At 35.8% G+C, this 24,642-nt stretch overlaps 1 long non-coding RNA gene across 1 annotated transcript in view; it reads right to left on the reverse strand.

Annotated features, from left to right (window-relative positions):
- The window catches only part of LOC108531881 (uncharacterized), a 69,177-nt gene extending 56,160 nt beyond the window's left edge, over positions 1-13,017 (reverse strand). Inside the window, exons 1-4 of the long non-coding RNA XR_001886308.1 lie at positions 12,977-13,017; positions 12,696-12,811; positions 8,783-8,940; positions 2,197-2,278 (exon numbers count right to left, since the gene is read on the reverse strand). This is a non-coding gene — a long non-coding RNA (uncharacterized LOC108531881). The remainder of the gene's footprint in view (positions 1-2,196; positions 2,279-8,782; positions 8,941-12,695; positions 12,812-12,976) is intronic.
- Positions 13,018-24,642: the final 11,625 nt, after the last annotated feature.

The raw sequence follows: 24,642 nt of genomic DNA on the forward strand, positions 1-24,642 counted from the left end.
CTCTAACTCTTATGTCTCATATAAGACCTTATGTCCATTTAGTTTCTCAAGCTAAAATCCAAGTTCCCCCTAATTTCTCCTTTCAGCCATGCCCTCCTGCATCAAATCCATCAGTAAGTACAATGATTTCTGCCTCCAATGAATACTTCAAATCTGTCACTACTTCATTTTTCCCTGGCCCCCAATTCTACCACAATTCAACATCATGTCTGGCCTGGAATACTGCATTTGCCACATCAACAATTATTATTTATAGAGCATAAGTCAGAGTCATTTTTTTTTACAATGTCAATTTGATCTTGCCTTTCTGTGCTTAAATCTTTCAATATCTTCCTGCTGAACTTTCAATAAAATCTAAACTCTATATACAGCCTTGCCCATCTTACAGAATGGGGTCCCTGCTCAAATCCTTATCCTCACCTTATACAAATATTGAAGTCAGTTCAGCCACACTGCCGTTCTTGTTTCTCTCCACAACAAGTACTTTAACCATGACTCTGCATTTGCTATTTCCTTGCCTGGAAGACTGTTCTCAAGGTGTTTAGATTGGCAGTAATCTTCCCATTTTTCAGGTATCTGTACAAATGCCAACTCCACAGAAAAGTTCACCCAAGTATTCCATCTGAGGTATTACTTCATTGCAAGCTATCATGTACTTCTATTTTTTCCACAACATATTAAAAAACTGTTATTATTTTATTTTATAAATTCATTTGTTCATTTCTTATCTCTTCCCAATAATACTAAGAGCTTGGTTGGATCTGGCATTACTTGTCTTTGTTTTAATGTCACCTAGGTCTAACATACTATTCTTCATATGGAAAATAATAAATATGTATAAAATGATATTTCATGTTGGAATTATATACAAGGTGGGTTCAGTATTCCACAGAGTATAATTCTAATGTCAAACTGGAAAGTACAATTCCATAGGGTCAATGTTAACCTCAAGTATAATTTCAATTATTGATAACTACAGTGTAGATATTTTGTGTTGAGGATACTGCTCTCTGTAGACTATATTCGTGGTTCCTCCAGCTCTTCATTAGACATGTTTTCTCTATTGCAATCAATTAAATATTTCATCAATTCTTGATAATCTCTTATGATTTTCTCCTGCTGGCATTAAAAATGTTAGGTTTAATTATAAGCCATTTTTCACAGCTGACCTTTTCTAATTGCTAGTAAAATTGCTTTCTTGTTCTCTTTCTCTCTTTTTCTCCCTCTCTCTCTCTTTTCCCTCCTCCTTTCCTCTCTCTCTCTTTCTTTTTATTGTTTTAATTAAGAGAGAAGGTGATTATTTTTTCTCAAACACCTATGAGGATTGCACAAATTATAATAATCTTATTTATAATATGCCAAGTTAAAAAAATGAAGAATTTCCCCAAAAACATAACACTCCTCCTCATTTTCTGGCAACACCGCAATATAGGGCATATAATTAAAACAAAATTAAATAATTTAAATATTTCACATTAAAAATTCTGACCATAGTAATGAAGGCACTATGGTATTGGTTAAATATTAGACAATCTATGGAACAGAATACAGACCCCAGAAATTGACACAAATAAAGTCAGCTGATCATTGATAAAGGAGCAAAAGAAATAGAATAGAAATAAGATAGTAATTTCCATCAGTGCTGCCGGAACAAGTGGAAATGCACATACAAAAATGTGAATCCAGCCATATAACTTAGACCCTTGACAAAAATGTATACAAAAATGTATACAAAATGAATTATAGACCTCAGTGTAAAACACATAAAATTCTTAGGATTTCACATGGGAGAAAAAATATATGATCTTAGACTTAGGATGATTTTTTAGATATATCACCAAAGTCATGGTCCATGAAAGAGTAAATTGATAAGCAAAACTTAAAATATAAAATTTTAAAAAATTCTGCTCTGCTGAACACACTATCAAGAGAATGAAGAGACAAGTCATAGATTGGAAGAAAATGTTTGCAAAAGATATATCTGATAAGGAACTGTTATCTGAAATATACAAAAAAAACACTTAAAACTCAAAAGTAAGAAAATAAACATGCCTGTTAAAAAATGAGCCAAAGACCCTAAAAGACACCTAACCAAAGACAATAGAAATATGGCAATTAATCATATAACAATATATTTGACATCATACATAATCAAGTCAATGCAAATTAAAATAACAATGACATATAACTACTCACCTATTAGAATGGCCAAAATCCAGAAGGCTGCAATCACCGTATGCTGGCATGTACATAGAACGATAGAAACTCTCATTCATAGCTGGTGGGAATACAAAATAGTACAGACACGTTGGGAAATAGTGAATCATTTTCTTATGAAACTATATATGTTCTCACCATACTATCAATCACACCCCTTGATATTTATTTACAAAAAGAGGTTACAAACTTATGTTTACAACAAACACACACACACATATACATATATATATTTATTTATATCAGCTTTATTCACAGTTGCCAAAACTTGAAAGAACCAAATGACTTTCAGTAGGTAAATGGTTGAATAAATTGTGCTACTTTCAAAATTGGATTATTATCCAATGCAAAAAAAAAAAAAAAAAGCTATCAAGTCATGAAAAGACATGAAGGAAACTTAAATTAACATTACTAAGCAGTATGAAAATGCTACTCACTGTATGGTTTCAACTATACGACATTTAGGAGAAGACAAAAACTGTCAAGACCGTCAAAAGACATGTGGTTGCCAGGGGTTAGGGAAGAGAGAAAGCTGAATAAGTAGAGCACGGAGAGCTTTTAGAGCAGTGAAAATAGCCTGTATGATGCTATAATGATGGATATATATCATTAAACAGTTGTCCAAACCAACAGAGTGTTCAGCACCAAGAGTGAAACCTAACATAAACTATGGACTTTGGGTGTAGGTTCATCAATCATGATACATTTATCATTGTTGTGGGGGATGTTAATAATGGGGAGGCCATGCCTGTGTGGGGGCTGGGAGTAAATGGGAGACTGCTGTATATCCTCTCAATTCTGCTATGAACCTAAGAGGGCTCCAAAAAAATAAAAATCTTTAAAAAAACTGAATTAACTCTGGAGTCACAGAGGAGCAATTGATTGAAGCAATGGAATGATTGAAGCAATGGATTGAAGCAATGCTGGTCTCACGGATATGGGAGAGGTGAAGTTACGGGATGAGAGGACTAAAATCATTTCTGTTCTGGAAAGATTTGATTTGAGATTCCTTTAAGGAAATAATACAAGTTAAATATTTCAAATATAGTTCTATATGTAAATATAGAATCTAGGAGAGAAATTCATCTGGAGATTAAAATGATGTAGCCTTAATTTTAGAGATGGTACATAAAAGACGGACATGGATGCGATCACTCAGGGACTGAGTTAAGAGAAATATGAACATTGACACTGCACCCTAGGCAATTCATAATTCAATATTGTGGTGTCTGGGAAAAGTAGAAAGAGCTAGTGAAAGAAAATGAGAAGCAGGAGGAGAAAAACCAGGAGAGTGTGATATTTTGATGCAATTTCTAGTTCAATGCTGTATTTCTTTTGGAGCTTTCCTTGCTGTACATGGTGAAAATGAGTAACTTTCTATTTTTTTCCACTACCCTCTCTCCTTGTGGGTCTGTATATTGTTGGCGTGTGCTGAATAACAACATAAACGTTAGTGTTTCAAGGTCAAATAAGCTTTATAACCAATCTACAGTGCTTATTTCTTAAATTTTATGTATTTCTCCTTCAGCATGAAAACTTGTATCAGTTTCTAAAGATCTAAATGAATTGTTTTATTATTTTGTGTTCATTTCTCCTCTTGCTAGATACTGGATTAAGTGTACATTGTTGGATAGTTTTGATGTAGTTTGTCTCCCCTATTTTCATGTAATAAATGGACATAAACCTAAGTAAAGGGCTATTTTTACTGTTTTCTTTTCCGTTGTTTATGCCACAGGCCAATGTCCTTCAAAGTACACCTTTACTTTTCCCTTCATGGAGCATGAAGGAAATGTCAAATAGTATATATTCTTGCCACTTATGTGTCTAAGTTGGTTATATATTCTAGAAAAGACAATTTAAGCATACAACTAGTTTGAAATTGTTTATACATAATATATGCTATTGGGTCTTTGGGAGCAAGAAACTATATTCATATCCTATGTATTAATACATTGTAAAGACTATTAAGATTGATCATGTGGGCATAGATTATAATAGATAAAATATTCAAAATCTCCTAAAATAACATGAGTATTCACACATTATGCCTCACTCACACAAATGCCAAATAATATTCTTAAATTCTAAGTATTTCTCAAAAGACGCCATTCAATTCATTTTTGGTAAAATTAACAACAAAAAATGTATTTCTCAAGGAAAAAATTATCCTGTGATGGTTTCTTTTTAGCAGTTTGTATGTTGCTCCAAAGAGAATATGGATTACATAATAATTTACCACAAATACAATAGTTATATTTAAGATCATATTTTATTTTTCACCAAGAAGTTTTGTTTATATACATAATTGTATTTTATGTTGATTTTATAACTGTGGGTATCTCTTCTATACATTTGATATTATAATATTTGTATATGCTGGGTGAGGTGGCTAACACCAGTAATGTTACCATTTTAGGAGGCTGAGGTGAGAGGATCGCTCAAGGCCAGGAGTTCAAGGCCAGCCTGGGCAATATAGCAAGACCCGGTCTCTACCAAATTAGCTAGGCATGGTAGTGAGTGTCTGTAGTTGCAGTGACTCAGAAGGCTGTTGTGGGAGGACTGTCTGAGCCCGGGAATTCAAGGCTCCAGTGAGCTGATTGTGCCACTGTGCTCCAGCCTGGGCAACAAAGTGAGATTATATATATATATATATATATATATATATATATTCTTTTATATATATAATAGTAGAATTAGCATTAAATCAAATTTAAAAGGTGGACAAAGGACATATATAGGCAATTCTCAAAAGAAGTTATACAAATGGCCAACAAACATGAAAATATACTCAACATCACTAATTACTGGGGTAATGCAAATTAAAAATACAATGAGATCCAAGAATGACCATAATTAAAAATCAAAAATAATAAATGTTGGCATGAACATGGTGAAAAGGAACACTTTTATACTGTTGGTGGGAATGTAAACTAGTACCACCCATATGGAAAACAGTATGGAGATTCCTTAAATAACTGGAAGTAGAACTAGCATTTCATCCAGCAATCACACTACTGGGTCTCTACCCAGAGGAAAAGAAGTCATTATATGAAAAATGCACTTGAACATGCATGTGTATAGTAGCAAAATTCACAATTGCAAAAATATGAAACCAGCCTAGATGTCCATTGACCAACAAGTAAATAAAGAAAAGGTGGTATATATACACCATGGAATACTACTCAGCCATAAAAGTGAATGAAATAATGGCATTTTCAGTAACCTGGATGGAGTTTGAAACCGTTATTCTAAGTGAAGTAACTCAGGAACGGAAAACCAAATTTTGTATGTTCTCGCTTATAATTGGGAGCTAAGTTATGAGGATGCAAAGGCATAAGAATGATAAAAGGGGCTTTGGAGACTCAAGGGGAATGTGGGGAGAGGGGTGAGGAATAAAGACTAGACTGGGTACAGTGTACACTGCTTAGGTGATAGGTGCACCAAAATCTCAGGAATTACTACTAGAGAACTTACTCATGTAACAAAAATCCACCTGTCCCCCAAAAGCTATTGCAAATAAATAAATCCATAAATAAATAAGATTTGAAGCTAAAGTGATTCTAAGATAGTCACTGTTTCCTAAATTTTTTATTTGTGTTCACAGATGCTTCTATCTATTGATCTACATATGGATACACATAATTTTATGCACTTTTACATATCACTTTTTGGGGTGGGGGCAGCAGAAGAGATTAAGTAAAGCAACTTGGATACTTGTAGTATTTTATTACATTTTGCATTCAAACAATTATTGAATATATATTACATGTAAGCCACGTTTTTTTCTGATAGGAATACAAATGAGTAAAATACAATCTCTGACCTTAAGGACATCAAAAGTAGGAAAGCAAGAAATTTGTGTAACTAACAATGTGCATCTCATAAATATTAGGGCTATGTCAATGACATTGACAAGTGTTATGGAAATTGAGAGACAAAAATTGTTAGTTCTTTTTTTGACATTTGGAAATATAAAATTTCAAAGAAAAGACAGATCATTAAAAATCAGTATTATTTCACTAGTCTGAAAGGAACAGAAAAGAAATTGTGAAAGAGCATGAGTCCAGCAGCTTAGTATAGTTTTGGGCATATAACAAATATTGAACAAAAATTCAATGTATTAAGGATTTTAGGCTCAAAGAAATGGAAGAGATTGGGAAAGAATGGTGATGGTGAGTGTTGAAATGACATAGGCCTAAGAAAGAAAATCAGGGCAAGAATTTTATTACCATTTTACTCCATATTAAGGAATTTGGACTTGTTCCCATAGGCAGTATTCTGGAAAGGTATTATTTATTTGTTTTTCTTTTTCAACTTTTATTTTAGGTTCAACAGGTACATGTTTAGGTTTTTTTACATGGGTAAATAGTATATTGTTGAGATTTTGTGTACAAATTATGCCTTCACCCAGACGATGAGCATAGTACCCAATAGGTAATGAAAATGTTTAGATTTATGAAATAATTAGAAAAGGAAAGTGGCCACATGCCTTTCATATTACAAGAGAAAGCACTTGAGGTATGAAGAAGACTATTGAACCTCCAGTGTGAGATTAGGACAGAGAAAATGTCAGAAAGGTGGATAAAGTAGCATCAATTTATGTACTTTGAAAAAAAAAGCAACAGGAAATTTTTGTCCAATGCATTAAGTTCATTTATTTAACAAACATTTTATCAGCCTTTGTAATATGGGATAAATTAAAATCTGAAGTAGATATGTAAAATTCAACCTGATAAAAGGAAAACTCCAGCTGAGTTAAATTTAAAGGAGTTTAATTAAGCAATGGATGATTCGCGAATCAGGCACCTCCAGAATTACAGCAGATTCACAGAGACCAGGGGTGCCTCATGTCAGAACACATTTACAGACAAAAAGGGTAAAGTGACATACAGGAATCAGAAGTGAGGTGCAGAAACAGTGAGGCTAGTTACAGCTTGGTGTTTGCTTTATTTGAACACAGTTTGAACATTCAGCAGTCTATGAGTGGTTGAAGTATGGCCGCTGCGATTAGCCAACACTCAGCCATTGTTACAAGTGCATACTATTAAGTTAGGTTTTCAGTTTTGTCTGACTATTAAGTTAAGTTACAGTTCATCCACAAGAGCTAAAATATAAAACTATGGAGTTCTTCTCAGGCCATATTTAGTTTGCTTTAACAATTACTTCCCCTTTTTGGTCATTTTCTCAATTATGAGAGATTGACCAAAATCTTAGTCAGTGATGTTAATATCACTATCATAAATGTATTATATGGTTTTGAAACCCACTGGGAAACAGTAAAAAAGTGGGTTTTGCAAGGAGAGAATAAGGACTGAGTAGACGGTACCTCCTTATGATAGACAATTCTGTTTACAAGAGAAAAACAAAACCTGGTCCGTTCTAGCATCTGTGTGTGTTCTTAAAGCCTTAGTTTGATTATGTCACATTTAGCATGAGTGACTCCATTTTAGCTTGTTGTGGTTTGTTGGGGCCTAGTGCATGAGCTCAGTCCAAAATAATGGCTTCCTCTAATTTTGTTTTTAAAACATTCTCCCTTTTCAGCCAGGTTCTCACTTAGGTGAGAGTGTGACCAAAACTTAAGGCCTTAGTGCCATTCTCAGTAACATCCTTTAGGGTTTCCAGTCTCAGCGCATCATTCATAGGTTATGGTGTCCTCGGGGTCACACATTTCTTTCAGCTTTCATCATTCCAGTTGAATAGAGACCGTTTGATGTTCTAGAGATGACTGTATGCATCTCTAGATGAAATCTTTGAGAGAATACAGTGCACCAGGGAGACTACTATTATGACTACTGGGAGAATAATAACAAATTTCGAGGGTGCTCCTTACCCAGGATCCCCATAAACCAAACCATGTAAAATTAAATAGATTAAGGAATGAGCTAGATGAAGCATCCACTTCCTTGACTAAGTGGTCTTTTCGTTAATACCCTACAACTGAAACTGTATACTCCACATTTGATGTATTTCTCCATAGGCCACAGGTGTCAGCAACTGTGCAGATACTTTTCTGTTTGGCCAATTCTATTCTTTAGCATAACTTTCACAAGATAATTTAAAGTCTGTTGTGTAACAACAGCCTTTAAAGTAGAATTTGCTGTAGAGCCTATTATTAGGGTGACATTTCTAATTATTGCCTCTTTTATTCTAACCCATGGAAAAAGGACCTAACAAATGATGTCTTTTTAGAAGAGCAAAGGCCTCCTGACAATGTTCTCTTTAATCCATAATGTGAGTTAAGAAGAGTTTTGACTGATTATGAAGCAACATATGTACCAATAAATTTTCTCATGTACATTGGGCCTTCATATTTTATCTATTAAATTACAAGGTTAGTCACGTATAAGGCTGGATGCAAAATCCTTCACAAATAAAAGTATATCCTGTAAGTGCACATAATAGATCCTCTCTTCATTACTATTGTTCCTAAAGGCAGAAACAAGGAAAAATATTCAAATATAAGAGTCTCATGATAGTAGACGTTTTGATCCAGGATCTTGAGAAAAGCTATTCACATCAAGGATGCCATCTTCTTAAGGGGAGAAACTTTCCTGGTTAATTTTACCTCAAGGCTTTCAATGGTTGTACAGTTCAGGAGTGTGGAGGGACGCTTCTCAGCTGTGAGATCATGAACCCAAGGTTCAAGGCTCCAAAACTTTGCTGCAGTGTGGATAGCAAGGACAGTCTTTCTCTGATGTTCGCAGAAAATCCAATCTTTGGGTTCTAGATTGGGAAGGGGTTGTCCTTAGTGAACCATGGGCTTAAAACAAAGGTTTAAAACATTGGATATTACAAAATAGAATCTTAGGTTATTATAAGCTTTTCATTTAGCCATAATAATAACTGAAAAATTTTTTAAAGGAAGAAACATTATTCTGATAGGGAGGAGACTCAGCTTTCCAAACAAGACCCAATGAAGAGAGTGTAGGTCAACTGACTGTCTCCTTTCGTTGCCTGTCCCCCTTTTTCTTTTGTAGTTTACTTAAAAGGTAAACAAAACCTTTCATCATCTTTTAATATTACATGTTTTAAAAGAGAAACCCAAATTTTATTTTCCATTAGTGTATTTTAATGTTAAAGCTAGTTTTGATAACATTTTATAAATCTATTCAGTTTTAATTAATTTGACCGTAAGGTAAGATTTTCAAAGACCTTTTATAACCCCTTGCATTTTTTTTCTTCTCAGAGCAGACAGTGTTCTAAGAATATTTCATTGTGCTTTTATTCCAATGTCTTATCTATGGAAAAAAAATAAAAAAAACTTGAATAATGCCATTTTAACTTTTGGCAGTATGTTCACACATAGAATCTTTTATAATTAATTTTTATAAACCTTCCATAACTTTCTCAAACCTTTAGCTTTATTTAATGTAAAACAATCTTTTAACCCTCTAACCTAGGCAAAAATTTACATTTCCATACGTTCTTATAATCTCTTACAAAAACACATTTTATTCTCCTTACACATCTTGTATGTAAATATATTTTTTCAGTAGTCTTAATTACATATTACAATGTTAACTCTTAGTGACTTTTACTTTTGGTGAAAACCTTGATAAGTAAGGGATTTTAATTATGTACTAGGTGTGGCGCCAGGACCCAGACAGAAATGCAGATAAGGTCTCTTTCCAGCATCTAACTTCACATGTCCTAGGACTTACCTAGCTGTAAATCAGGCAAGCTGTACTGTTAAGAGTCATAGTGACATTTTGTGAAGCATTTAGGAGGCCTAACCACCTGTAAATTGTACAACATTTCTGGTGTAAGTTTCTTTTCATAAATTCTTTCGTGACATACACAGACCATATGTGACATGTTTTACTTTATAACCTTTCTTGCATAGGTATGGGGCATGGCTAATTCCATATATCCCCAAGACTTATTTAGAATCTAATGTCTCCAAAATAAATTGAACAATTTTCTCTCTTTCTCTCTCTCTCTCTCTTTTTTTTTTTTTTTTTTTTTTTTTTTTTTTTTTTTTTTTGATGGAGTTTTGCTCTTGTTACCCAGGCTGGAGTACAATAGCATGATCTCAGCTCACTGCAACCTCGGCCTCACTGGTTCAAGGAATTATCCTGCCCCAGCCTCCTGAGTAGCTGGGATTACAGGTGTCCACCACCATGTCTGTCTAATTTTTTTGTATTTTTAGTAGAGACAGGGTTTCACCATGTTGGCCAGGCTGGTCTCAAACTCCCGACCTCAGGTGATCCTCCTGCCTGGGAGCTACCACGCCCAGCGGCACTACAGTTTTCATTTTGCTTTCAAAATATTTGATTTAAGCACTTAGTTTTGTTTAAGCCAATTAATTAGAGCTCTTTTATATAAATATTATACACAATGCATATATAATTCGCAGACACAAGATTACTACAGTAGTTGTAAGATTTTTCATTTGCCAGTTTTTAAGTTTCTTAATTGGTTATTGGCTTTATGGTGGAATTCTTGGAAGAACAAGGTCAGGAAAGGGGTTTCTGCGGCCTTACTGTTTTCCCAAGAAGTTCCGGCTGTTAGAGCTTGACCATCCTCTTTTAATTAAGCTGACTTTTAACAATAGCACTCTTTAATAAAGTCCTTTTACAGTTTTATTTAAATGGTCAAATAGCCAATATTTCTGGCTTTTGAACTCTACCAAAGGTAACCTTTCAGGTGCTCAGAGAAAGGAAAACTTAAGATGGTCCATGGAGAAGAAGAGACTAGACAACATCATGCAAATATTAAACCAAAAAGAACTTTCTTCCTAAGCAGGGAATCAAACCCAGACTGCCAGTGTAAAAGGGCAAAATCCTCGCTACAGAGATATGGCACAGGGCAGTCTCCACTGCCCGTCCCAGAAGGAATCTAGAGTAGTTAGTTTTGAGCTTGCAAATGCTTTTAACTACTCAAGATAATTTTTAGAGCTAACTATGACATAAATCCTAAAATTCCTGTTCCCTGGAAGGCGGAGACCAAGAGAAAGTACTGCCATGTGGTTACAAAGTCAAACTCCCAAGGACATAAATCAAGATGGAGACCCCATCCAGTTTTTGTGTTTGTTTTGGGGACCTGCGGGGAAGTTTGTTATTGACCAGCTTGCTAGGCCATGTTGAGCAGCCAGCTTATGCGGACCTAAGCCCGTGTTTTATCCTCAGGTACTCTTTGACACAGAAAAACAAATTCATAGCACAAATATATCAGTTTAAGACTCAGAATTCTTCTTCGCATTAATCAAAACTTTACAGAAGATGTAAACAGTGATTTTTACCATTCATTCAACTGTTTGCACACACAGAGAGAAGCCAGAAACCTAACTGGTAAGAAGTTCTTACCCTTTTGCCAGCATGCCAAACTTGTGGTTTCCCTTTCCCTGAACAGCCTTAGAGACTCAGCTTGCCACACCATCACGCTAGGGCCAAGATGCATCAGAAAGGAAATTTATCTTTTTTCAGTCTGGCCAGAGCAAAATACGTATCATAAAGCATAGCTATTAGCCACTCTGCTTGGCACCCAATATCAAATTGGCAAGGCTTCAATTTGCCCTCAGATGGGCCCCGTCATCTTTAATCCAGCCTCTCAGTAGAAATTTCAACACGTGGTCTCTGGGCAAGATGGCCGCTCTGAGTAAGAGAAAAGATAAGAAAGGGAAAGGAGAGAGAGAAAAGCATTGCCTGTGGCAGATTGGGGAAGGCAAAATGATCAGGGAGGCCAGAGAAAGACCCACCCATTGAAGCAACGCTGAAAAGTTCAGGTGGTTGCTTCTTGGTAGCAAAGGGATTTTTTTCCAGCAGTCTCATCACTTCTCAAGTTTCCCCTTTTAGGAAGGAATAAGCTCCCCATGTCCCATGATCCTGTAAATGCCTAAACCTGTCACCCATAGTAGTAAGCAAAGAGTGCAAGACAGACTATTCCAAAGAGAACAGCAGTTGACATCCTGTGGTGCCAAATTCATTCTTAGCCAATGGAAATTTACTGAGAACCCTCATTTTTAAATTTACTTCAATGCATTATTGTTCATTTGTACCGTTCCCCTGTAAGTTATCTTCGGTAAGATTTTGCCGTACGACTTCGCTGCCTCCCAGGCTTAGAGTATAAACCAGAACGAACTCAGTTGCCCAGAAATTAAGGATCTAATTTTTACCTAAAATATTGGCTTTACTCTCAGGTTCTCTTGATTAACTTAGCCAATGACTTTTTTCCTACCTGAGTATACAAGAAAAATTTAACATAGCGGGTGGCACACAAAATTCTTGTTAATTTTAAAAGCCAAATTTTATAACCCCTGCAGTATTACTGCTTACTACCAGTTCCTTTCTGACCCAGTCAGATGTAAGAGACCTCTAACTCTATCCAAGCCAGTTCATTCCCGGATCAAATCCATTCCTGGACCCAGTCCTGTTTCTGCCATGATGCCAAACCCAGTTTGGACCAGAAATTTGCGCAAAGAAACTCAGGGATCTGAAAACACGAGCCCATGGAGCTCCTAAATCCAAAACGGAGCTTACCCCATCTACTCCCAGAGATCAGTGGACACAAGTGGGTCCTGCAGGTTCCTTGCGTGTTCACTCAGTGTTCCTGAGGGTCACTAAAAGCTCCGCTTCGGATGCGCTTCTGACACCATCTGGTAAAAGAAAAACTTCAGCTGACTTAAATTTAAAGAAGTTTAATTGAGCAATGAGCGATTTGTAAATTGGGCAGCCCCCAGAATCACAGAAAATTCAGACAGGCTCCAGGGGTGCCTCATTGTCAGAACAAATTTATAGACAAAAAAGGTACAGTGACATACAGGAATCAGAAGTGAGGTACAGAAACAGTGAGATCTGTTACAGCTCAGCATTTGCCTTATTTGAATGCAGTTTGAACATTTAGCAGTCTATGAGTGGTTGAAGTATGGCTGCAGGGATTGGCCAACACTCAGCCATTGTTACAGATGCATACTATTAAGTTAGGTTTTGAATTTTGTCTGACTATTAAGTTAGCTTACAGTTCATCCACAAGAACTCGAATATAGAAGTACAGAGTCTTTCTCAGGCCATATTCAGTTTGCTTTAACAAGCCACTGCCCTCAAAAACTAACAAACTATTAATTAATAAATGTTTAAGCTAGTAATCTTATATCCCCAATTGACTTTGGGATATAAGCATTTCTATTTTTGGGCGTTTTATAATGAAATTAGATTATTCCTTTTACCAGATTTCCTGTCTTTACCTGATCTTTAGGTCAGGCACAAAAAGACAACTGTCACAGGCTCTCACTTACATGTGGGAGCCAAAAAAATTTAACAAATGGGTATGATAAAGGAAAAACAGATAATAGAGACTGAGAAGGGAGAGTAGGGGGAGGGGAAAAAATAAAGAGAAGTGAGTTAAAGCTGGGATCCCCAACACTGGGGCCCCAGACTAGTACCCATAGTAGCCTGTTAGGAATCAGGCTGTGCAGCAGGAGATGAGTGGCGAGCAAGTGAGCAAAGCATCATCTGTATTTCCAGCAACTCTTCATTGCTCGTATTGCTGCCTGAGCTCCATCTCTTGTCAAATCAGCTGCGGCATTATATTCTCATAGGAGTTCAAATGCTGTTGTGAACTGGGCATGCAAGAAATCTAGGTTACATGCTTCTTATGAGAATCTAACGCCTGATGATCTGCCACTGTCTCCCATCACCCCCAGATGGGACCATCTTGTTTTCCAGATGGGAAAACAAGCTCGGGGTTCCCACTGATTCTACGTTATTGTGAGTTGTATAATCATTTCATTATATATTACAATGAAATGATAATAGATATTAAGTGCACAATAAATAATAATGTGCATGGAACATCCTGAAATAATGACCCCAACCTCCATCCATGGAAAGATTGTCTTCCACAAACTTGTCTCTGGTGCCAAAAAGTTTGGAAACTGATGGGTTAAAGGGTTAAAAACATGCAGTAAGACGGAAGAAATAAATTCAATGTTTGATAGCAAAGTAGGATGACTATACTTAAAAAAAATGTAATTGGGTCCCTGATTTGATCACTACACATTGTATATGTAAAACATTTCTTATGTACCCCATAAATTTTCATAAAGTAGTAGGAATTTAATAACAAATACTGCTTTATCCTTGTGGCACATACAATGATATATAGTAAAATGCTGTGGGCAGCCACAAAGTAATAGAAAATATATAGTTAGCCCAATTGTCCCAAGAGAAACAAACCATACAATGATTTTGAGAAGTTTTCTTCTTTATGCACACTTAAAATTTATTTTCTGGAAATAGTCCAGCTATTTTTCAAACACCATACGGGATTTGCCTCATATGCACAAAATTAAACATTAAAAATTTATACTCTCTCTATATGTATATATGTACATGTTCCCACGTATATGTGTGTATATATATTCAACAAAAATATTATGAGATGCTAGTATTTCTTTCAGCAATTTTTTAAGTTCTCTATGACCAAACAACTGTGGGTATCAGAAATGGAGAATTTCTAGGTTTTCCTTTTATAATCTACATTCAGATTATTTTAAACGTAAACCACTGCTTTGTATATTGAGGAATGTGTTGGTGATTTCACACTTTAAACAAATGTCAGTTATTTATTAGTTTTAGCATAGATTCCTTACAAAGATTTATCAGAAGCTGTTGTTTAACATGTGGGGAGAAAAAACATTAAAATTTGATTTTACGGAAATTTAATTTCTACATTTTCATTGTATAGCAGTTACATTTTAAAATATGAAACATTAAAATAGTGAATTTTCATATTCTCTTCTATACAATACTGTCAGTTTTGTTATGCCTTTCTTTCTAAGGATTTACATTGCAATGGTTCTATAAATCTTTCTCAACTACTGCAAGGATGGTTGATCTTTAGAATGCCATTGAAAATGAACTTGTGGGACAGGTAATTCCTATGTGGCAAACCTATTTGCACACTGCCATCAGCATGCAATGACAAGACATAAAAACTGTCAGAGCAATTCATGTGAAGAACATCACACCAAATAACATTATAGAGGATCCATGTAACCAATAATAACACATTCTTTCTGATCTGTTTAATGCCATACATGTAATAAATTGTTCACCTAATTGCATACTATCAAACCTACATTTTATTCAAACCATGTCATGTGTTCCTATAAACAAACACACACACACACACACACACACACACACACACACACACACACACAGTTTCCAGTGCATTAACTTCAGTAAGAAGAAATATGAGACACAGGCAGCTCTGGAGACTCCCTGGCAGAAGTAAACCTTTATTATCCCATGGCATTGCTGTAGCAGTTCTAGCCAGCAATTCCGCAGAGACTTAAATCTAAATTAGTTAATGGTCCTTGTCAGCAGCCTACAGTTCTAGAGATGCTGCAAAGTATTTCTTTCTTCCAGTCACAGCCTTGGCTAGAGTGAAGGATATTGAGGAAGTAGGGCATGTGTCATCAATGAAATATATTGGATCTCTAATGTACATCTCCTCGAAACTGTTATTAATCCCAAGTTTCTCAGTCTGAAAGTCTAGTAGCTGCCAAAAGGAAATAGTGATAGTGGCAGTTAGAGTGACCAAGGCTTAAAAGGTAAATACCTTCCAGGCATGGACAATTGATAACTAGAGTTGAAACAAAAATGTCTACTGCCGAATATAAATCTATTTTAAAACAAAACTAAATCTTGAAAAATGCAATGACTTTATTACAATAGCATAATGTTTAGCTTAAACATTAAAATTTAGTTTCATGTGTCTGTGTATTTAAAGATAGCATTTAAGGGCAGGCGCAGTGGTTCACGCCTGTAATCCCAGCACTTTGGGAGGCCGAGGCGGGTGGATCACAAGGTCAGGAGATCGAGACTATCCTGGCTAATAGGGTGAAACCCCATCTCTACTAAAAATACAAAAAATTAGCCGGGCATGGTGGCGACGCCTGTAGTCCTAGCTACTCGGGAGGCTCAGGCGGGAGAATGGCCTAAACCCGGGAAGCGGAGCTTGCAGTGAGCCAAGATTGCGCCACTGCACTCCAGCCTGGGCGACAGAGTAAGACTCTGTCTCAAAAATAAATAAATAAGTAAATCAATCAATCAATCAATCAATCAATCAATAAAGCATTTAAAAGCTACATGATCTTGGACAATTTACTGAATATTTCTGGTCCTAGTTTCCTGTTGTTTAAAATGAGGTTCAAAATGTATCACTTAGATGGCTGTTATGAGCAAATGCTTTCAATATTTTAAAGCTCTTAGAACAGTGCCTGGCACATAGTGGACAAAATATCAGTGCATGGTAAAGAGAGATTTCAGGAAACTAGTCGCAGAAATTCAGCTTAAATGCCTACTCATAGGGATGGGAGGAGGCAGATCATACCCTGTCATTTACAGGCTTCAGGTTCATGAACAACTGCTTAACTTTGCTAAACCTCATCTGTGAAATGGAAATACTACTTGCTTCATAACGTTAACTGTGGGAATTAAAGAGCAAATCCACGTAACGTAGTCAACTGAACAAAACAGATGTTCAGTACAGAAGAAGTAATATTATCCAGCTTCTCTTGTCACTAATTAGTGCTAAGCTCATCTCTGGGTTATTCTCCATTTATCCTTGTGACCCGTACTGAACCAGATTCAAGCTTCTATCAACACTTTGATACCAAAAGCCTTTCTATATTGTGCAGGCCTACTGGAAATGAAACTGTAAAAAAGAAAAACCTCAGGGTGCTGAAGCCAGAGGCACGTTTGGAAGTATAAACCTAGGAAGTTACTTAGAACCAATTACTTTTGAAAAGTGGAGAAGACTTGCTCTGGTAGAATTCAACTTAGACATTATTCTTTTTCTATCAAAAGCAGGAGGTATAGATTTTTAGAAAGAGTGAGATGCAGTTCTATACAGCACAGAACTGTACAGGTACAGTTGATGAAGTCTCTACATTTGTGTTCGATGAGTGAGCAATTGCAGACACAGAAAATGAAGTTAGTGTCTAAGCATCAATGTAAGAAAATGATCATTTTAACTCGGGCTAATTTGAAAAAGAGAAGAAGATCAGATAATGGCAGACAGCTTGAGTGAAAAATAAGATATTCCATAGAAGACTAGGGTAAAAATATTAACCTCATCTAACTGAAGGGTATCAATTTTCTTACATAAAGTGCTATGTGCTATCCTAATAGTCATGCTGGATGTTACATAGTGATTTTGAGTGAGAATCTGTGAAAATTCATATTAATATGCATGTTGTATATAATGTATATAGTGGAAAAAAGTATGACTATAACTGCAGGAAAGTTAATTAATTTACCTGTTCCTCCTTCAGTGGACTATAGGCTAGAAGTGTGGAAACAAGCACAATTAAAAGCTAGATGATTAAAAGTGGGGCCATTCATGTGCAAACAACCATAATAGTAGCTATAATTGATTGTAGCATAATGCTGAAATAGTACTATTTAGAAATTTAATTTATTATTGGGGAAAAATCAAACAATCATGGCATAAGCATTCCAGCCATATTGAACGGCATGTGATCCAGGAGGACATCCTAGAGACACAAACGCATATCTAGGTATGTTCCACTTTACATATATGATGTGTCTGAATACACATTCATGAGATAATCTTATATTGCCGATAAATTAAGAGTCACCTAATTTCAGATACCATAGAGTAAGAATCCAGGGACCTTTTGTTTTAAATAAAAGTTGGTTGTACATGTGAGAATCTGATGAAATTGAGTTCATAGCATGGGAATACATTCTACTTTTTTCTTTACTTGGTTTTTAATTTGAGCATTTTAGTCCATAAATCTCATTAATGCATTTATTTAAGAAAAGGTATATTGAATATTTATTATGTGTCAAGATGTATAATAAAGAGATTAAAAATCATAGTTTCTGATCAAAAGGAAATAATTGCTTACTGAGATGAGAGAATGGTAAGCAGATACTTATAATAGAGAATTATAAATGCCAGAGGAGCTTATAGAGAGAACAGGATTAAGGCAGAGTTTAGGACTTTGGTAATATGGTAGGTATGAAGGAGGAAGTCAAATCTTAGCTAGATTTAAAAAGCTGAAATTAACTAGGTCATTAGCTAAAATTAACTAGGAAATTAACTAAGTCAAATCTTCAAGGACAGTTCTTTGAAGATAAAGCCATCTGTCCAAAAAGTATACAAAATATACATAGAAGACGGTACTTTAAAAATTACAAATACATCTATATGCATAGATTGTAAGGATGGATACAATGAAAGGGAAAAAAACATTCAATGGTAAATAATTTGGAATTAATATTGTAGCTTGTAGGAAACCACTGATGGATTGTAATTAAGGGAGGTAAAGGGTTTTAGAAAATCACTCAGATGCTCTAGTGGCTGTGGCTGATGCACTGCACAGATAGCTGTTTCTGAGTAGTGAAAATTTTCCCTTCCTAGTACTGCTGCTGCTGTTGCTGTGTCAGCCACACATGACTCCCAGTGGCCAATCTTCAGAGAAACCCCCTCAGCCATGATGATCTGCTTACCAGGTCCTCATGCTCCTCACTCGCTATGAGACTGAACAACCACAGTGACTGACTAAGATAGAAATATACAAGGTTGGTCTGAGGGGAGAACTAACCCTGTGGAGAGGTTCATGCTCTAGCACACCCCTGGGAATCAGTTGGAATGTAGGCTGGAGCTGAGAGCACATCCTGGTTCAGCCCTTGTCTCCTACCCTGTTGTGTATTCATCATGTTTCTTCTCCAGAGAGCACATTCTCAGTGAATGGTTTGCAGACAAATTACCAAGTTAGGATTTGCTGTACAGAATCAGATCTAAGTGAGTCATTTATTTAGACAATGAGCCCAAATGGAAAACAGAAATAAGATTGGAGAAGGAGTTAATTCTAACATCACAGTAATTACAAGATTATTACAAAATATAATGAGGACCAGAGCTGCAGCATAGCACTTAAAACAGAGAAAATGGAATAATTGTCAGGGATATTGAGGACTGAATTGACAGGAATAAAAAATATGGGCTGGTTGGCTGCAGTGGTTCATGCCTATAGTCCCAGTACTTTGGGAGGCCAAGGTGGTTGGATCATCTGAGGTCAGAAGTTCGAGACCAGGCTGGCCACCACAATGAAACCCCGTCTCTACTAAAAATACAAAAAATTAGCTGGGCGTGGTGGCACACGCCTGTAATCCCAGTTACTCAGGAGGCTGAGGGAGGAAAATTGCTTGAACCCAGGAGGTGGAATTTGCAGTGAGGCAAGATCCCACCATTGCACTCCAGCCCAGTCAAGAGCAAAACTCTGTCTCACCAAAAAAAAAAAAAAAAAAAAAAAAAAAAAAAAAAAAGGGCTAAGGGATAAGGTACAGTCAAAGACGACATTAGTTCTTTTGGCCTAAACAGTTACTAAAATTAATGCATTCAACAATTTACATAAACATTCAAACACACATGAAAAAATACTAAGTATTTAAAACATACATATATTTCTAAAAACATATATTAAACCCAATAAAATAGATATTTGGATTGTGGACAGAAAAAGAGATCCAGGGTGAAGTAAAAAAATAGAAAATCAAATGAGAGGGCCCTATATTAATGAATAATCATAAAAACAAATAATAAAGGGCTTTGACTTCTGGTGTGTGATTAACTAATATCCCCCTTTTCCTACCATTAAAGTAGACAAGAAAGTGTAGGAGAAGAGAACAGAATAAGTGGAGTCAATTTGGGGGAAGAAGAGGTTATGCATTTAGCATTGCTTTTGGCTAATAGAAAGTTAAAGATTCCAGAACTGGACTTGAGAAAGTTCTTTACTCCAACATGTTCATCTGTAATGAGAAAACAATTACTGCACATAGTGTGAAATAAATTCTCTACTACATGGAAGAATATACCACTCTTCCCCTAACATATAGCATTCAGTAAACGTAAATTTTATTTTATTATGCATACTGTGATTGTCTCGAAATATGCATTAATAAATTGGAAACTATGATGTCAGTCTGCACATTTTGCCTTTTTCTCTGGTATTAATGTTCTTTAACTTGTTGTTCGTTACTGTTTAATGTTTGTTTTTACCTGAACCAGTTTCTGTTTTTTAACTTTTAAGTTCAGTGGTACATGTGCAAATTTGTTACATAAACATGTTTCATGGGGGTTTGTTATACAGATTTTTTCGTCGCCCAGGTATTAAGTCTAGTACCCATTAGTTATTTTCCCGATTTTCTGTCTCCTTCCATTCTCCACCCTCCAATAGGCCCAGTGTGTGTTGTTCCCTTAGTTGTGTCCATTTGTTCTTATCATTTAGCTCCCACTTATAAGTGATAACACGCAGTATTTGGTTGCCTGTTTATGTACTAGTTTGCTAAGAATAATGGTCTACAGCTCCATCCATGTCTTTGAAAAAGACATGTTCTTGTTCTTTTTTATGGCTTCATAGTATTCCATAGAGTATACGTACCAAATGTTCTTTTCCCAGTCTATCATTGATGGACATTTAGGTTGATTTCATGTCTTTTCTATTGTGAATAATGCCTCAGTAAACATACATATGCATATGTCTTTATAATAGAATGATTTTTATTCCATTGGATGTATATTAAGTAATAGGATTCCTGGGCCAAATGGTATTTCTGCCTTTAGGCCTTTGAGGAATCAAGACACTATCTTTCAAAATGTTTTAACTAATTGACACTCCCACCAATGGTATAACAGTGTTCCCTTTTTTCCCCAAATCTCACCAGCATGTTATTTTTTGACTTTTAATAATAGCCATTCTGACTGGTGCAAGATGGCATCTCATTGTGGTTTTGATTTGCATTTCTCTAATGATCAGTGATATTGGGCTTTTTTTATATGATTGTTGGCTGTATGTAGCACTTCTTTTGAAAAGTGTCTCTATATGTTCTTTGCCCACTTTTTTTATGGGTTTGTTTGTTTGTTTCTTGTAAATTTGTTTATGTTTCTTACAGATGCTGGATATCAGAATTTTGTCAGACCCATAGTTTGAAAAACTTTCTCCCATTCTGTAGGTTGTCTGTTTACTCTGTTGATAGTTTATTTTGCTGTGCAGAAGCTTGTTAGTTCAATTAGATCCCACTTCTCAATTTCTACTTTTGTCGGAATTGCTTTTGGCATCTTCATCATGAAATCTTGTTCCTTCCTATGTCCTGAATGGTATTACTTAGGTTCTCTTCCAGGGTTTTTTGTAGTTTTGGGTGTTAAATTTAAGTCTTTAATCCATCCTGAGTTAATTTTTGTATATGCTACAAGAAAGGGGTCCAGTTTCAGTCTTTTGTATATGGCTAGCCTGTTATCCCAGCACCATTTATTGAATAGACAGTCCTTTCCCCATCGGTTGTTTTTGTCAGGTTTGTTGAAGAACAGATGGTTGTAGGTATGCAGTCTTACTTCTGGGTTCTCTATTCTCTTCCATTGGTCTATGTGTCTGTTCTTGTGCCAGTGCCATCCTTTTTTGGTTACTGTAGAATTGTAGTATAGTTTGAACACAAGTAGCATGATGCCTCCAGCTTTGTGATTTTTGCTTAGGATTGCCTTGGTTATTTAGGCTCCTTTTTGGTTTTATATGAATTTTAAAATAGTTTTTTTCTCCCAGTTCTGCAAAGAATCTCAATGGTGGTTTAATAGGAATAGCATTAAATCTACAAATTGCTTTGCGCGGTATGGTCATTTTAATGATATTGATTCTTCCTATTCATGAGTATGTAAAGTTTCTCCATTTGGTTGTGTCCCCTCTGACTTCTCTAAACAGTGTTTTGTAGTCCTCCTTGTAGAGATCTTTCACCTGCCTGGTTAGCTGTTTTCCTAGGTATTTTATTCTTTTTGTGGCAATTGTAAATGGGAGTATGTTCCTGATTTGGCTCTCGGCTTGACTGTTGTTATGTAGGAATGCTAGTGATTTTTATACATGAATTTTGTATCCTGAAACATTACTAAAGTTGCTTATCAGCTTAAGATGCTTTAGGGCTAAGAATACAGGGTTTTCTAGATGTAGGATCATGTCATCTGCAAACAGGAATAGTTTGAAAGTTTCTCTTTCCATTTGGATGCCTTTATTTTTTTCTCTTGCTTAATTGCCATGGCCAGGACTTCCAGTATTATGCTACATAGGAGTGGTGAGAGAGGGCATCCTTGTCTTGTGCCATTTTTCAAGGGAAATGGTTCCAGCTTTTGTTATTCCATATGGTGTTGACTGTGGATTGTCATAGATGGCTCTTACTTTTTTGAGGTATGTTTCTTCAATACCTAGTTTATTGAGAGATTTTAATATGAGTAGATGTTGAATTTTATTGAAAGCTTTCTCTGAATCTATTGAGATAATCATGTGATTTTTGTCTTTAGTTTTGTTTATGTGATGAGTCACATTTATTGGTTTGTGAATGTTTCATCCTGAAGATGAAGCCTACTTTATTGTGTTGGATAAGCTTGTTGATGTGTTGCTGGATTCAGTTTGCCAGTATTTTATTGAGGATTTTTGCACTGATGTTCATCAAGAAGATTGCCTTGATGTTTTCTTTTGCTGTTGGTATCTCTGCCAGATTTTGGTATCAGGATGATGCTCACCTTGTAGAATGAGTTAGGGAGAAGTCCCTCCTCCTCAATTTCTTTTTGGAATAACTTCAGTAGGAATGTATATCTGCTAGAATTCATCTCTGAATTCACCAGGTCCTGGGCTTTTTGTGGTTGGTAGGATAATTGTCACTGCCTTAATCTCAGAACTTGTTATTGCTCTGTTCATGGTTCAATTCTTTCCTTCCTGTTTCAGTTTTGGGAGGGTGTATGTGTCTGGAAATATATCCACTTGTTATAGATCTTCTAGTTTATGCACATAGAGTTGATCATAATATTTTCTGATGGTTGCTTGTATTTCTGTAGGGTCAGTGGTAATATCCTCCTTGATATTTCTGATTGTATTTATTTAAATCTTCTCTTTTACTTCTTCACTAGTCTAGGTTGAGGTCTATTTATTGATTTATTTTCCACAAAACAGCTCTTGGATTGGTTTGCACTAATTTGATTGCACTGTGGTCTAGTAGACTGTTTGTTACTATTTTAGTTATTTCAAATTTGCTGAAGAGGACTTTACTTCTGATTATCTGATCAGTGATAGATGTGCCACGTAGTAATATATATATATATTCCATTGGTTTGGGGCGGAGAGTTCTATAGCTATGCATCAGGTCCATTTGATAAAATGCTGAGTTCAGGTCCTAAATATCTTTGCTAATTCTCTGTTTCGATGATCTGTATAACATGGTCAGTGGGTTTTTCAGTCTCTGAGCCTTATTCTGAAGGAGTCTAAGTCTCTTTGAAGGTATTCAAGAACTTACTTTATGAATCTGGGTGCTCACTGGAGTTTTCTGCGATTCCTGAACTTCAGTATTGGACTTTCTAGCTAGGTTGTGAAAGTTCCTATGGATGATATCCTGAAATATGTTCTCCAAGTTGGTTCCATTTTCCCCAACTCTTTCAGATATACCAATCAGTCATAGATTCAGTCTCTTTACATAATCCCATGTTTCTCGAATGTTTTATCTATTTCCTTTCATTTTTTTCTCTATTCTTGTCTGCCTGCCTTATTTTAGAAAGAGTGAATATGTATTTAGTATAGTTAGGTCTTCTTGCTGAATGGAACATGTTTTCATTATGTAATGCCCTTCTTTGTCTTTTTTAAATCTTTGTTAGTTTAAATTCTGTTTTGTGAGAAACTAGGACTTCAACCCCTGCTTTCTTCCTGTTTTCATTTACTTGGTAGATTTTTCTTCATCACTTTATTTTGAGCCTATGTGTATCATTGCATGCGAGATGGGTCTTTTGAAGACAGCATACCAACAGGTCTTAGCTCTTTATCCAATTTGTCACTCTGTATCTTTCAACTGGGGCATTTAGCCCATTTACATTTAAGGTTAGTATTGATATGTATGGGTTTGGTCCTGTCATGATGATGTTAGCTGGTTATTTAAAGAATTGTTTATGTGGTTGCTTTACTGTTATGTATACTGTTCTGTATACTTCTGTGTGTTTTTATAGTGGCTGGTAATGATCTTTCCTTTCCATATAGTATACTTCCTTCGGGAGCTCTTGTAAGACAGGTCTGGAGGTAACAAATTCCCTCAGCATTTGCTTATCTGAAAAGATCTTATTTCTTCATCGCTTAGGAAATTTAGCTTGGCTACATATGACATTCTGGGATGGACTTTTTTTTCTTTAAGGATGTTGTACATTGGCATCCAATATCTTCTGGCTTGTAGGGTTTCAACTGAGAAGTTTGCTGTTAGTCTGATGGGCTTACTTTTGTATAAAACCTGACCTTTCTGTCTCACTGCCCTTAACATTATTTCTTTCATTTTGACCTTGGGGAATCTGTTGATTATGTGCGTTGGGGATGATCTCCTTGTGAAGTGAAGTATCTGGCTGGGGTTTCCTGCATTTCCTGAAATTTAATGT

Source organism: Rhinopithecus bieti, unplaced genomic scaffold (genome assembly GCF_001698545.2).
Source record: "Rhinopithecus bieti isolate Rb0 unplaced genomic scaffold, ASM169854v2 scaffold_566, whole genome shotgun sequence".
NCBI lineage: Eukaryota > Metazoa > Chordata > Mammalia > Primates > Cercopithecidae > Rhinopithecus > Rhinopithecus bieti.